This window comes from Dasypus novemcinctus, chromosome 3, assembly GCF_030445035.2.
Source record: "Dasypus novemcinctus isolate mDasNov1 chromosome 3, mDasNov1.1.hap2, whole genome shotgun sequence".
Classification (NCBI taxonomy): Eukaryota; Metazoa; Chordata; class Mammalia; order Cingulata; family Dasypodidae; genus Dasypus; species Dasypus novemcinctus.
Window position 1 is genome coordinate 139,066,747 of NC_080675.1, and position 13,683 is coordinate 139,080,429.

At 43.0% G+C, this 13,683-nt stretch overlaps 1 protein-coding gene and 2 pseudogenes across 3 annotated transcripts in view; all 3 read left to right on the forward strand.

Annotated features, from left to right (window-relative positions):
• ZNF609 (zinc finger protein 609) overlaps nucleotides 1–13,683 on the forward strand; it is a 274,508-nt gene that overhangs the window by 234,822 nt on the left and 26,003 nt on the right. The gene's annotated exons all lie outside the window — the stretch shown is intronic.
• LOC131278021 (RAF proto-oncogene serine/threonine-protein kinase pseudogene) lies at nucleotides 1,049–3,443 on the forward strand (annotated as a pseudogene).
• On the forward strand, nucleotides 3,219–3,905 carry LOC139438211 (RAF proto-oncogene serine/threonine-protein kinase pseudogene; annotated as a pseudogene).

Consider the following 13,683-nt stretch of genomic DNA (forward strand, 5'->3'; position numbering starts at 1 on the left):
TATATGTTCAATAAATGTTTGAGTCAGAATATAACTGATTAGGGAAGAGGACTTGGCCCAGTGGATAGGGCGACCGTCTACCACATGGGAGATCCGCGGTTCAAACCCCGGGCCTCCTTGACCCGTGTGGAGCTGGCCCACACGTAGTGCTGATGCGCGCAAGGAGTGCCCTGCCACACAGGGGTGTCCCCGCATAGGGGAGCCCCACGCGCAAGGAGTGCACCCCGTAAGTAGAGCCGCCCAGCGCGAAAGAAAGTTCAGCCTGCCCAGGAATGGTGCCACACACGCAGAGAGCTGACGCAGAAAGATGACATAACAAAAAGAGACACAGATTCCTGTGCCGCTGACAACAACAGAAGCAGACAAAAGAACACGCAGCAAATGGACACAGATAACAGATGACCGGGGCGGGGAGTGGGGAAGGGGAGAGAAATGAATAAATAAATAGAAATAAATCTTTTTAAAAAAAAGAATATAACTGATTAAGCTTAAGTTCTTTCCTAAGTTTCACCCATGGGGTGCTGAATCAAATAGTATTTTATTAGTCAGCCAAAGGGGTGCTGATGCAAAATACCAGAAATTTGTTGGCTTTTAAAAGGTATTTATGTGGGGTAGACACTTAAATTTACCAGACCATAAAGCATAAGTTACTTCCCTCACCAAAATCTATTGCCACATGCTGGGGCAAGATGCGCTGATGTCTGCCAAGAGTTTAGGCTTCTTGGTTTCCTTTCTTCCTGAGGCTCTGTTTCTCTCCAGGCTCAGCTGCTGTGCTCACTCCACAAGGCCAGCTGTAGACTATCAGGTGAACGGCTCTGACTCTGTCCCCATGGCTGCTGCCATGTCTAGGAGCTGTCTCTATTCCTGTGTTCTTCTCTTGTGTGTTCACTTCCCGGGCTCCAGCTCCAAAAACTCCCAACTCTGTCCTTTGCTGTGTCTTTTCTCTGTGGGGCAGGCTCAACATCCTACTGACAAGACTCAATCAAAGTCCTAATCATAATTTAATCAATTAAAAGTGATACCTTTGACAGACCAGTTTACAAACATAATCTAGTACTATTTTTGGAATTCATAAACAATTGCAAACTGTACATTAGTGTATGACCATAGACAAACAAAAGCGCAATTTTAGATTTTCCAGACTAATTCTCTAGATACATTTATAGAAATATGCCTTAAGACTCCAATCCAGATGATTTCCTGAGTTCAAACTTTTAGCACATATAAAAGAGAAAATCAGAGTACTCGGGTATTTCTATGAACCCAAAACAGAAATGACACAAATAACTGAGTGAGACTGAAACTTTAGGCCTCCTGGTCTCCAGATGTGGGAACAGAGAATGGTGATTTCCTCAGAGATAACCAGATACTAAAAATGCCCCTTAAAGAGACAGTGAACTTGAAGCCAGGGAACTAACATGGCAATTCCCCAGCTGGCGTCATGAAAGGAGGCTTGTAATGTTAATGGGGGAAGCAGATGTCGCTCAACTGATAGAGCTTCCGCCTACCATATGGGAGGACCAGGGTTCGATCCCTGGGGCCTCCTGGTGAAAAAGAAAGAAAGCATGCCCGCACAAGGGCCTGCGTGGTGAGCCAGTGCCAGCACGAGTGCCCACCAGTGCCCGCATGGTGAGCCAGTGCCCCACGCAAATGAGTCACGCAGTAAGATGATGACACATCAAAAGAAAGACAAGGGGAGAGTCAAAGTGAAGTGCCGAAGAAACCAGGACCTGCGGTAGTACAGCTAACAGGGAACCTCTCTTCCCATCAGAGAGGTCTCTAGGATTGAATCCTGGTGAATCCTAGAGGAGAGAAAATGAGAAGAGAAGACAAGAAAGACAGCAAAAACGGCAGGGTGGAAGGAAGGGAAGGGGACAAAGTAAATAACAATTAATAAACCTTTAAAAAAAAAGTTAATGAGCGGACTGCCATCTTAGATGACAGGAATAAGAGAGAATGAGTTTGAGGCAGGCAGGCTTACTGCCACTCTCCTCCAGCTCAGCCGTGCAGGCTTTTAGGCATGTGCCCTGAGGTGTGGAGCATGAGTGGGGCTGTGTGGGATCTGCCCAGGGCCCTGTCCCAGGGGCTAGGGATATGCTGAATGTGACTGCCTCCCATCCCTCACCCACCACGGGAGAAAGAATAGATGAGAGACCACCAACAGGTTACCAGGGCCACTCAGTTCCCTCAGATTTCATTTTTAATTTTCATCAATGAGACACATACAAGGGGCCTGGAAGATGATCAGCAGTTGCTTTGGAGTCCAAAATTTGGTGTTTGATTGCTCCAGCTGCATCTTCCCTAGAGTAGCTGAGCAACTTTGCTGTCAGCAGGGTGACAGATGATGGAAAACTTATGTATCTTCTAAGACAAGTAAAACTATCCAAGTTTTCTTGCTAAACAAGCATAGAACAGTGGTCAGTGTGTGACAAGGAATGAGCTTGCGTAACTGCCTTATGAAATCACTCAAGGTGAGAGGCCTGCAACCAGAGTGCTGAGTGGTGTTCAGACTCCTCCAGGAGCACAAAGGTAAAAAAGCAGTTAGATCGGAATACTGATGCTGCCTCTTTGATGGGAGAAAAACAAGTAGATTTCCTGGATCATTTTCCCCTCATATCACACAGCTTTGCCATGAAGCTTGCCTTCTGTGACATCTGTCAGAACTTCCTGCTAAATGGGTTTTGATGTCAGACTTGTGGCTACAAATTTCATGAGCACTGTAGCAACAAAGTACCTACTATGTGTATGGACTGGAGTAATATCAGAAATTCCTGGAAAGCAGATTTGGCTCAACTGATGGAGCATTCACCTACCACATAGAAGGTCTAGGGTTCAAACCCAGGGCCTCCTGACCCACGTGGTAAGCTGGCCCATGCACAGTGATGATGCACACAAGGAGTGCCGTGCCATGCAGGGGTGTTCCCTGCATAGGGAGGGCCCACACGAAAGGAGTACACCCCTCAAGGAGAGCTGCCCCATGCGAAAAAAGCTCAGCCTTCCCAGGAGTGGTGCCACACACATGGAGAGCTGACGCTGTAAGATGATGCAACAAAAAGAGACACAGATTACCAGTGCCGCCTGACAAGAATGCAAGTGGACACAAAAGAACACACAGCAAATAGAGCAGACAATGGGGGATGGGGGATGAGGGGGATGAGAGAGAATGAATAAAAAATAAATCTTAAAAAAAAAAACTACTGTTTCTAAATTCTGCTATGATGGAGCAGATGTAGCTAGCTCAGTGGTTGAGCACATTCTTCACACAAAGAAGATCTTGGGTTCAGCCCCCAGTGCTTCATTCGTACATGTGTATATACATACATAAATTCATTCATTCATTCATTCTACTGTTGGTAATAGTGGGGTCTCTTCTTTGACAATGCATCAGATGCAAGAGTCTGTATGCCAGATACCTGTTAGTTCCTAACACAGATACTCCACACTTTCACCTTCAACACCTCCAGCCCCTCCTGAGAATTCACTCTCCCAGAGGCAGAGGTCAGTGTCCATGCCTAATATCCACATGGTCAGCACCACCCTACCTGTGGAGAGCAGAATGATAGAGGATGTAATTCAAAGTCACAGCGAATCAACTTCACTTTCTACCCTGTCCAGCAGCCCCAACAATCTGAGCCCAATGGGCTGGTCACAGCCCAAAACCACTGTGTAAACAGAGAAAGCAGGTACCAGCATCTGGGTTCCAGGAGGAAAACAAAATCAAACCTTGTGGACAGAGAGATACAAGCTATTACTGGGAAACAGAAGCCAGTGAAGTGATGTTATACAACCAGATTGGGTCAGGCTCATTAGGGACTGTTTATAAGAGCAGGTGGCAGGGAGACATTGGAGTAAAGAGCCCTGAAATAGGAGGCCATGGAGACTTTAGCAGTACGGTCCAAGGCTGAGGTTGGGGCTATGGGTGCAGAGTAGAAGCAAGGCAGAGGACAAGGAGTGACTCCCTGACAAGGAGTGGCTCCCTGTCACCAAGCTAGGCCACCTGCTCAAGGACATGAAGATCAAAGATCAAGTTCTTGAAGGAAATCTCTTTTCTCTTCCCATCAAGAAATCTGAGATCAATGACTTTTTTCCTGGGGATGTTCCTCAAGGACAAGCTTTCAAAAGTTATGCCTATGCAAAAGAAAATCTACACGGGCCAACAGACAAGGTTCAAGGCCTTTGTCACCACTGGGGACTACAATGGCCGTGTGCATTTAGGTGTTACGTACTCCAAGGAGATAGTCACTGCAATCTGTAGAACAATCATCCTGGCTAAACTGTCATCGTCCTTGTGCAATGCAGCTACTGAGGACAAGATTGGCAAGCCCCACACATCCTTGCAAGGTGATGAGGTGCTGTGGGGAGAAGGAACTGGATGTGGCTATAAAAGAACAGCATGAGGGATCCTCGTGGTGATGGAAATGTTCTGATTCTTCACCATATCAATGTTATTATCCTGATGGAGATATACTTTAGTTTTGCATGATGTTAACCTTGGGGGGATACTGCCAAAGAGCTTATGGGATTTTTCTATTTCAAAATGTAAAAATTAAATTTTAAAAGTTAACCTATCAGGACTTGAATGCACACCTAATGTGTTTTAGTCTGCTAGGCTGCAAAAGCAATATACCAGAAAAGGTTTGGCTTTTACAAAGCAGATTTATTCACTTACAAGCTTACAATTTCTAGACTGAGAAAAATGTCTAAATGAAGGCATCATCAGGCAGTGCTTCCTCCCTGAAGACTGGCTGTCGGCTATCCTCGACTCTGTGACATGGCAAGACACATGGCAACTTCTGCTGTTCTCTCCCTTCTCTTCCAGATTTTGTTGTTCCTCCAGCTTCTACCATGGTTTTGTTTTACAACTTCTGCAGATTTCTGTCTGTCTGTCTGTATTCATCCCATTTATAAAGGACTCCAGTAAAAAGATTAAGACTCACCCTGGACCACACCTTAACTGAAGTAACCTAATCAAAAGGTCCCACCTACTATAGGTTCACACCCGTAGAAATGGATTAACTCTAAAAACATACTTTTCTGGGGTCCAGAAAGCCCCAAACCATCAATTAATCCTAATGAAATTAACTTTATGGTACAGAGACTGTAATAAGTACATATTTAAAAGATCAATGGAATAATATCTATTAAAAATAAAATAAAACTATGAACCAAACAGCCAGAAATTAAATAATGGCAGGAATATATGAAAAATTAACCAGTTTACATTTTTGGAAATGAGAAGTAGCTATTAAAATAAGTCTAGTATTCTGGTTAAATATGGTATATTAACAGTGCATCTTTACCTTCTCCCTCCCTCCTCATAGCCCCTCAAATGGGGTCAAGAGACTTTGTTTTTAAGGCATAATTTTACAAGTAGATTAAGAAAACAGGAGACACTACTGCAAACATATATAATCAGAATTTTGGAAAACAGAAAGTGCACAAGTGATACATGATTTAAGAAACATGAAAAAACAAAAGCTAAATTTTTTAGTTTGTTCTATTTTTTCCCCTAAGTTTGGGGGAGAGGAGAGCCAAGAAATGAGGTTTAGGGAAGCGAATGTGGCTCAAGATATTGGGCTCCCGTCTAACATTATTGGTCCAGGGTTCAATACCCAGGGCCTCCTGGTATTGCAAGCGGGCCCACCCGGAGTGCTGCCCCACACAGGAGTTCTGCCCCGTTCATGAATGCTGGCCAACATGGAGAGCTGATGCAGCAAGATGACAAAACAAAAAGAGACACAGAGGAGAGATAATAAGAGACTTAGGGGTGTGGGACTGCGGGAGCGCTCGGCCCCTTTCCCCGGGACCCCGCCTGTGGACCCACCCCACGGTAACGGGGATGGAAGCAGAATGATTCTCCAGACAAGGCCAGCAAGAATGCTCTGATTTTCTTATGCAGAATTTTCCTCAAAAGTTATTTATAAAATAGTACTTTAACTGGAACAAGAACCAAGTACTCACCAGAATCCTTGAGGACCATGAGAAGGACAAAGATTTTTTTGCGGGATGTTGGTATATGTTCCCGATGATAGATATAAAGCCATAAGGTGGTAATATTCTATTTTTTTTAAATTAATTATTTTTTTTTATTGACTTTGTAATAATATTACATTAAAAATATATATGTGAGGTCCCATTCAACCCCACCCCCCCACCCCCCCCTCCCCCCCCCAACAACACTCGTTCCCATCATCATGACACATCCATTGGATTTGGTAAGTACATCTTTGGGCATCTCCGCACCTCATAGACAATGGTTCACATCATGGCCCATACTCTCCTCCATTCCATCCAGTGGGCCCTGTGAGGATTTACAATGTCCGGTGATTACCTCTGAAGCACCATCCAGGGCAGCTCCATGTCCCAAAGACGCCTCCACCTCTCATCTCTTCCTGCCTTTCCCCATACCCATCGTCCACCATGTCCACTTTTCCCAATCCAATGCCACCTCTTCTATGTGGACATTGGATTGGTTGTGTCCATTGCACCTCTATGTCAAGAGGAGGCTCAGATTCCACATGGATGCTGGATGCAATCCTCCCATTTTCAGTTGTAATCACTCTAGGCTCCATGGTGTGGTGGTTGTCCTTCTTCAACTCCATCTTAGCTGAGTGTGGTAAGTCCAGTAGATCAGATTGTAGGTGCTGGAGTCTGTTGAGGCTCAGGACCTGGCTATCACATTGTCAGTCCAGAGATTCAAATCCCCTAAATATATCTTAAACCCCAACATTAACTGCACCTCCAGCACATTAGCATGAAAGTCTTATGAAGGGAGATCCCATCTGAGTCCAGATTCATCACACATAAACACCATTTCCAAAGAGGGGCCATCTGCCCTGGTAGTTAACCCCATCGGCCATGACCATAACTCCCATGGGTCTCTTTAGCCCTCAAAGGAACCAATATCTGGGGGTTGTATCTGCTTTATCTGTCTCTCTGACTCTGCTCAGTTGTGCATGAGGGCAATCCTTCTGCCAGCCTCCAGACTCTTTTTTAGAAACTCGTAGCCATATAAACTCATTTCTCCTTTTCATTTCCCCCTTACTTTAGGTCAAACAGCATTTTAAAGTCATGGTATTTTATGTAGACGTGGATATTCTGCTGATCCGCATTGAACCTTCCGTATAAGGTCATTTTCCAGTTGCATCATCAGTTGGTAGTTGATAGTGGTCCCTCGTTGCCAGGGAGGCTCATCCCCGGGTGTCATGTCCCACGCTGGGGGGAATATTATTCTAGATATTAATGACACTGAACCTATGTGATAGTGAATCTAAGGCAATGGAAATTTTTAAAAAATTAGTTGAATATGAACTGCCATTGCAAACACTAAGTATGTATGAAAAGATTGATATAAAATTAAATAGAAAATTAACTGTAGGCAAATGACTCAAAGTATAAAAACAAAAAATTTCATCATGAAATAAATATAAGAAACTAAAAAAAATAAAATAAAATAAGAGACTTAGCAGACCAGGGAACGGATGATGGAACAAGAGAATGATCACCTCTGTCCCACTCCAGAAGGTCCCAGGATCAGTTCCTGGAGCCACCTAATGAGAATACAAGCAGACATAGAAGAGAACATACAGTGAATGGACACAGAGAGCAGACAATGGAGGGAGGGGGGAGAAATAAATCTTTTTTTTTTTTAATGAGTTTTAAACCAGCGATTTCCAGAAAAATTCAGAAATTGGAAACATCAGGGTACCTCTGAGCCCAGGAAATACGTGTAAGGCTGAAAACAGGAGGACTGGTTAAAAGTCTATGTAAGAAGTAGTACGTATACATTATTTTCTCCATCGTACACAGCCATGTGATAGTTAGGCTAATGTGTCAACTCGGCCAGGTAGTGATGCCCCATTATCTGGTCAACCAGGCACCAGGCTAATTCATGGACTTTAATCATCAGTGAGTTGATTGTGTAGATAGCTGATTACATCTACAATCTAAGGAGATTGCCTTCAGCAGTGAGTGACAGCTCATCCATCCAATCATTTGAAGGCCTTAAAAGGGGAAGTGATTTCAGCATTCAGAGAGAAAATTCCCATCTCTACTTTATTTATTTATTTATTTTTAAAGATTTATTTTTATTTATTTAATTCCCCTCCCCTCCCCGGTTGTCTGTTTTCTGTGTCTTTTTGCTGCGTCTTGTTTCTTTGTCCGCTTCTGTTGTCATCAGCGGCACGGGAAGTGTGGGTGGCGCCATTCCTCGGCAGGCTGCTCCCTCCTTCGGGCTGGGCGGCTCTCCTTATGGGTGCACTCCTTGCGCTTGGGGCTCCCCTACGCGGGGGACACCCCTGTGTGGCACGGCACTCCTTACCGCGCATCAGCACTGCTCATGGGCCAGCTCCACACAGGTCAAGGAGGCCCAGGGCTTGAACCGCGGACCTCCCGTGTGGTAGACGGACGCCCTAACCACTGGGCCAAAGTCCGTTTCCCTCCCATCTCTACTTTAGACAACCAGTGTCTCCTGGGAACTCATCAAGGACCTTCATCAGAGCCCCTGGTTTTCATCCTACCCTGCAGAATTTGGACTTGTGCATCCCCATAGTCGTGTGAGAGAATTTCAGAAAACCTCATTATTTACAGATATGTCCTGTCAGTTCTGTTTCACTAGAGAGCCCTGACTAATAAAAGTCACTACAGGGAAGTGGACTTGGCCCAGTGATTAGGGCGTCCACCTATCACATGGGAGGTCCACGGTTCAAACCCCGGGCCTCCTTGACACATGTGGAGCTGGCCCATGTGCGCAAGGAGTGCCCTGCCTTGCAGGGGTATTCCCCACATAGGGGAACCCCACGCACAAGGAGTGCGCCCCATAAGGAGAGCCGCCCGGCACGAAAGAAAGTGCAGCCTGCCCAAGAATGGCACCACACACACAGAGAGCTGACACAACAAGATGACGCAACCAAAGAAACACAGATTCCCGGTGCCGCAGGTAACGATAGAGGCGGACACAGAAGAACACGCAGCAAGTGGACACAGAGAGCAGACAACTGGAAGGGGGGAAGGGAAGAGAAATAAATTTAAAAATAAAATAAAAATTAAAAAAAAAAAAAGTCACTACACCAGAAAACTGATGTTTACTCTGCGGAGAATATAAGCCAGAGCAGTTACAGGTTCAGGGACACTGGTTGGAGACACTGAGACACTGAGGGCTAAGTGAAAACTTATGAAACACAGAGAAACTGGCAGCCTAGTAAGAGAATAAGGAATTCACTCTGGGGGATTTGATAAGCACTGAGAGGAAGGGAAAAGCCTACAGATAGTCATCATTGTGTCTTAATGGAATAGTCTACCCAATAGGAAGCAATAGTGCTTCCAATCCAGGTTTTAGTACCTCACATTAATGTGTGAATAGATCCAAGAATCACCAAACTTTTGAGGAAACCCTGAAATGAGAATATTGACCAAAACAAACAGGAAAAGGGAGCTCAGAGGAAAAAGACTTCATAGGGCAGTAGATTTCAAAAAAATGTTAAATCATATCTTCAGAGAAATAAGATAATGTATCTATGAAACAAGAATAAGATTTTTTAAAATGAAAAATACAATAGTAAAAATGAAAATTTCAATATATAACTTAGAAGATTAAGTTGAAGGAAATTACTTAGAACAAAAATACATAGAAATGGAAAACAGAGGTAAAGAGATAAAGGTAGAGGATTTGTCTAGAAAGTGCTACTTTCAGATAAATAGGAGCCCTAGAAAGCAAGAACAGAGGACGAGTAATTGATAAGAACAAGTATACTGAAAATTAATTAGGGACAGGTATTAGTAAGGACTTGAATAACACTATCCATTAATTTGACCTGTCATTTATAGAACACCCAACAGCTGCAAAGTACACCTTCATTAATATTTTTTCGGGTAGATACACATGGTATGTTTTTCAAGATAGACCATATATTAAACCATAAAATAACTCAGTAAATTAAAAGGATTGCAATCATACAGTGCATGTTCTCTGACCATAATAGAATTATATTGGAAATCAGTAACAAAAAGATACCTGGATAATCTCCAGGAATTTGAAAATTCAACAACATAATTCTAAATGATAATGGAGGAGGTTGTTGTTATGGGTGGAGGAGTGGGGTGAGGGAGTGGGGGGTATATGGGGACCTCATTTTTTTAATGTAACATTAAAAAAGTAAAGACAAAAAAGAAAAGGAGAAAAAAAAACCTAGAAAATATTTTGACCTGAATGATAATGAAAATATATCAGAAACTTGTAGTATGCAGCAGCTAAAGTAGTGCTAGAGGGAAATTTATATCTTTATGTTATTATAATAGAAAAAAGATCTGAAGCAGAGATTGGCAAACTTTTCCTTTAAAGAGCCAGATAGTAAATATTTTAGGCTTTATGGTCCATACAGGCTTTTGCAACTACTCAACCTGCTTTGTAACATAGATAACAGGTATAGACAATATGTCAGTGAATAAGCGTGGTATGATCCAATCAAACTTTTATTCATGGAACTGATATTTGAATTTCATATAATGTCATGAAATACTATTCTCCTTTCAAATTTTCTACTATTAAGCCATTCTTAGTTTATATGTGAAAACAAGCAGCAGGCCAGATTTGGCCTAAGGGCTCTGGTTTCTCAACCCCTGACATAAAGTATCTAGTATTCTTAGAGATGAAACTTTAGAAACATTCCTGCTCAAACTAGAAAGAAGACAAGAATGCATGGCTTACCCCTTCTCTTTAACATTTTACTGGAGTTTCTAGCCAATCTAAGGAGATAAGAAAAAGAAATAGGAATTGTAAGAGTTAAAAAGGGTGAGGTGGGTTCTGGGAAACCCCATGGGCCGGTACCGCCATCTTCCTTTGCAATCTGCCATCTGTGGTGGAACCACCGCCAAGATGCAGATTTTTGTAAAAACCGTAACAGGGAAGACCGTCACTGTCAAGTTTGAACCCTCTAATACAGTAGAAAATGTGAAAGCCAAGATCCAGGATAAGGAAGGAATTTCTCCAGATCAGCAGAGATTGCTCTTGGCTAGCAAGCAACTGGAAGATGGGAATACCTTGTCTGACCAGCACATTCAAAAGAAGTCTACTTTTATCTCGTGTAAAGTCTTGGGTGGTAGTGCTAAGAAAAAGTAGTCTTACACTACCCCAAAAAGAATAAGCATAAGAGAAAGAAGGTAATGCTAGATGTTAGAAATACTAGAAGGTAGAAGAGAATGGCAAAATTAGTTTTCATCAGGAATGTCCCTCAGATGAATGTTGTGCTGGAATTTTTATGGCCAGTCACTTCGAAAAACATTACTGTGGCAACTGTTATCTGACTTCAAATGTGATGATAAATAACTGTTTATGGGTTAATGAAAGACATGAGCTACCATTAAAAAAAAAAAGGTGAGATAAAACTGGGCCTTATTTACCAAAAGTAAAAATACACACACTATTTCAACTAAAGAAATAGTTTATATTTTCCACATGGTTGTTTTGTATACCCACAACTTCTCCGGGGGAAGGGGTAGAATTCATCAAGGTTGTTTAAATGGAGGATGAACTTGTAAAAATCAGTGACTTTTCTATGCTTCAGTAACAACCAGTTAGAAAGTGTTCCAAAAATCTCATTGATAATAGGTAAAAAGAAAATAAGGAATCCAAGAATAACTTAAAATATACAAATCATGGCCAGTAGTTGAACATGCAGTTCACATGTACAAGGTCCTGGGCTCCCCAGTACCTCCTAAGAAAAGAAAAAATTGCAAGTTGTACACCAGTGTTCATAACAGCATTATTTACCATAGCCAAAAGGTGGAATCAACCTAGGTACCCATAAACAGATGAATGAATAAATAAAACATGGTATAAGCATAGAGTGGAATATTATTCAGCCATAAAATGGAATGAAATTCTGATACCTGCGACAACACAGATGAACTTTGAAGACAGCATGTTAAATGAAATAAGCCAGACAGAAAGGGACAAAAATTGTATAATTTTACTTACATGAAATACTTAGAATAAGTAAATTCATAGAGACCGAAAGACTGCAGGGGAACAGATGTGGCTCAAGTGGTTGAGTGCCAGCTTCCCACATGGTAGGTCCTGGGTTCGATCCCCAGTGCTTCCTAAAAACGAAAGAAGGAAACAAATGAAAAAAATCTAACTCAGGGGAGCCAATGTGGCTCACTGGTTGAGCGCAGGCTTCCCACATACAAAAGTTCCAGTTTCAATACCTGGCCCCTGTACGTCAAAAAGAAAGAAAGGAAAAAGAAAGTAGACTACGGGTGGTTACCAGTGGCCAAGGTGGGAGAGGGGGTTAGGATGGGAAGTTATTGTATTATGAGTACAAAGTTTCTGTTTCGGGTGATGAAAAAGTTTTGGTAATGCATGGTGGTGATGGTGACATAGTATTTTTTTTTTCAAGATTTTTTATTTATTTATTTCTCTCCCCTCCCCCCCCCAACCTGGGTTGTCTGTTCTCTGTGTCTATTTGCTGCATCTTCTTTGTCCACTTTTGTTGTTGTCAGCGGCATGGGAATCTGCGTTTTTTCTTTTTTGTTGCGTCATGTTGTTGTGTCAGTTCTCCGTGTGTGCGGCACCATTCCTGGGCAGGCTGTACTTTCTTTCGCACTGGGCGGCTCTCCTTACAGGGTGCACTCCTTGCACGTGGGGCTCCCCTACGCGGGGAACACTCCTTGCGCGCATCAGCACTGTGCATGGGCCAGCTCCACACGGGTCAAGGAGGCCCGGAGTTTGAACCGCGGACCTCTCATGTGGTAGACGGACGCCCTAACCACTGGGCTAAGTCCGCCGCCAGTGACATAGTATTGTGAATGTTAAATCGCTGAATTGTACACATGAAGATGGCTCACGTCACCAAGCTAGGCCACCTGCTCAAGGACGTGAAGATCAAGTTCTTGGAGGAAATTTATCTCTTTTCTCTTCCAATCAAGGAATCCGAAGTCAGTGACTTTTTTCTGGGGATGCTCCTCAGATTTTCTCTCCAGTTTCATATGTCCAGGCAATTCCCCCTAGTCAGCCCAAGCATAGGACTGGATTTATTCTTTAAAAGAGGAAAACAGGGTTCCTACACTAAGAGTCACTGGGCTTAATTGAAGATGGTGTTAACTTATTGAAAACAGTAGGGGACATGGATTTGGCTCAAGCAATTGAGCTCCCACCTACTACATGGGAGGTCCCAGGTTTGGTTCCTGGTTCCTCCTGGAGAAGATGAGCAAGACAGCAAGTTGGCACAATGGGCTGGCACAGTGAGCTGATCCAACAAGATGAGGCAACAAGGAGACACAAAGAGGGAACACGATGAGAGACACAATAAAGCAGGGAGTGGAGGCAGCTCAAGTGATTGAACACCTCTTTCCTACATGGGACGTTTCCCAGGTTCAGTTCCTGGTGCCTCCTAAAGAAAATACGAGCAGACAACAGCACACAGTGGATGGACACAGAGCAGACAGCAAGCCCAAACAATAAGGGGATGGGGAATAAATAAATAAAAATAAATCTTTAAAAAAGAAAGAAAGAAAACAGGAGAATTAAATGAATATGTATGTCCTCTGGCTCCCTATTCCTTAATACTTGCAGAATTCTAGAAACCTCAATGCAGAAGAATTGGGTTAAGCATCCCAAAAGGAAGGGCCTAAAGATCCTATCCCAGAGGGTTCCCTAATAAATAACCTAGCTACATCAGAACTATG